General features: G+C 28.9%; 1 protein-coding gene across 2 annotated transcripts in view; it reads left to right on the forward strand.

Moving 5' to 3' along the window:
* Positions 1-2500, forward strand: part of LOC136855368 (zwei Ig domain protein zig-8-like) — a 39744-nt gene that overhangs the window by 2820 nt on the left and 34424 nt on the right. The window contains exon 1 of one of the 2 annotated variants that reach the window (XM_067132288.1): positions 700-812. The exons of the other annotated variant lie outside the window; for it this stretch is intronic. The gene's annotated coding sequence lies outside the window, so the exon portion shown is untranslated. Of the gene's footprint in view, positions 1-699; positions 813-2500 lie in introns of those variants that run through there. 2 annotated transcript variants of the gene reach the window in all.

A 2500-nucleotide genomic window follows, 5' to 3' on the forward strand; every position in this document is an offset into this window, starting at 1 on the left:
TAAAAAAAAAAAAAACATATAACGTCTTTCGTCTTTAACAGTTCTGTTTTGTATGTCATGTATTAACGGTAAATGTTAATGTAAAGCAAAATTAATTCTCTTTTACAGAATTTCTTGATGTTCTCAATCTAATACCTTGGCAAAATATTTTTAATGTCCAGTATATTCCCAATAAGTAATTATATTAATGAGGTATGAAATAGGACATTAGTTTACAGTATTTTCAGTCACGAATAATTAAATAAAATATGTATTCGAATCTACTGTAGGTGAAATGAGTACGGAACTTATTTATTTAATAAATTATTGTTAAATTGTGCCAGGAACAAAGGATATCACACGAATAAACATACATACCTACCTATATTACACACATACACACACATATGTGTATATATATATATATATATATATATATATATATATATATATATATATATATATATATATATATATATCCCACGTAGAGAGAGAGAGCCCTCAGTCACCCAGCAGCTCTCGAAGCAAGCAGACATATCGATCCGACGGGTTGTCTGAGCATTACGTACACTCATCAATACCTCGCCAGTGTATGACCCACGGAAAAGAACTTAAGACAATACTTTCAGATTTCCTATACATTGATATACCTACTTACATTTGTTCCAAAGGGTAAAGAAAACATAAAAGGAAAGAATAAAGAAAAATGTAAGAAAACAGGATGATTATATGGACAGAAATATTTCAAGAATGAAAGAATATTGCGCTGTGTTTAGAAATATTTTCTCTACTATTAATAATATATATAAAGTGACTTCTGAATTTAGTGAAAAGTAAGTATTGCTATAGGTAGAATGTTTTGAAGACCACTAACAAATACAGTCATGAGACTCTCATTCAAACATTATATATATATATATGTATATGTATATATATATATATATATATATATATATATATATATATATATATATATATATATATATATATATATATATATATATATATATATATATATATATATATATATATATATATATATATATATATATATTTATATATATATTTCTGACTCACAGCAGGATCGAACCCAGGTCTTTCAATTGAAAGGCAAGGGCGCTGCCCACTAGGCCATACAAGTCATAAAAAAGTTGTCCCTGAGTGCTACTGCACCCTAGGAATTACCTGGGTTCAATTGAAAGGCAAGGGCGCCGCCCACTAGGCCATACAAGTCATAAAAGAAGTTGGAACCTGAGTGCTACTGCACCCAGGGAATTACCTGGGCAAGTTGACTGCTTGCATACCAGCGTGTTTTCCCCAAGTAATTCCTTGGGTGCAGTAGCACTCAAGTTCCAACCTCTTTTATGACTTTTATGACCTAGAGGCAGCGCCCTTGCCTTTTCAATTGAAAGACCTGGGTTCGATCCCGCTGTGAGTCAGAAATTTATTTCTGTTCCACACGTGATTGTGTGTTGATCATATATATATATATATATATATATATATATATATATATATATATATATATATATATATATATATATATATATATATATATATATATATATTTTCTTCTCTTCTCATTATGTGTCGGGAAAACAAATTCCAGTATCTTGATTCTTCCATTTATCCGACAGCCGTTTCTCTGCACCGCGCAGCGTTCTCAAGAGAACAAAGGAAATGTTTTATAATATTTGTAGGGCGTATGACTCCTATAGTCCGCCGAAAAAACTAGTTCCAAAATACATTTACATTGATGATATAATAATTTTTATGAACAAATTTTCGTACAAATGTGGAAATTTGGTTATAAGAGATTCTGTTTATTTTATTTGAGTGTCCTAACTACATACATATCTAAATCGTGAACGGTGAGTGGTTTATTGTGCCGATTTCTGTCTGGGTAGCCGCGTTGTCCCTCTCTAGGTCCGGGCATGGCGTGGTGGTGGTTACCTGTGCCTTCGGGCGCCCTTCTGTCCAAAGTTTGTTTTTCTGACACATAAGAAGAGAAGAGGTAAAACTTGTAAGAAAGATAGAGAAATTGAATAGAAAGGTGACAAATAAACAATTGGGCATAAAATTTCATGAAAATTGCGTAAGAGAAAACTTGACCCAAGAAGCATATATGGCATATATATATATATATATATATATATATATATATATATATATATATATATATATATATATATATATATATATATATATATATATATATATATATACACACATATATATATATATATATATATATATATATATATATATATATATATATATATATATATATATATATATATATATATATATATATATATATATATATATATATATGTATATATATATATATATATATATATATATATATATATATATATATATGTGTGTGTGTGTGTGTGTGTGTGTGTGTTTATATACAGTATATATAGATATACGTATAACCGAATCACGGAAACATGGAACGTGATGAATATATAAATAAAGGCAATGCCAAAGTAAAGGACAGTAAGTCGAACTCCGT

The sequence above is a fragment of the Macrobrachium rosenbergii genome, chromosome 31 (genome assembly GCF_040412425.1).
Source record: "Macrobrachium rosenbergii isolate ZJJX-2024 chromosome 31, ASM4041242v1, whole genome shotgun sequence".
NCBI classification, from domain to species: domain Eukaryota; kingdom Metazoa; phylum Arthropoda; class Malacostraca; order Decapoda; family Palaemonidae; genus Macrobrachium; species Macrobrachium rosenbergii.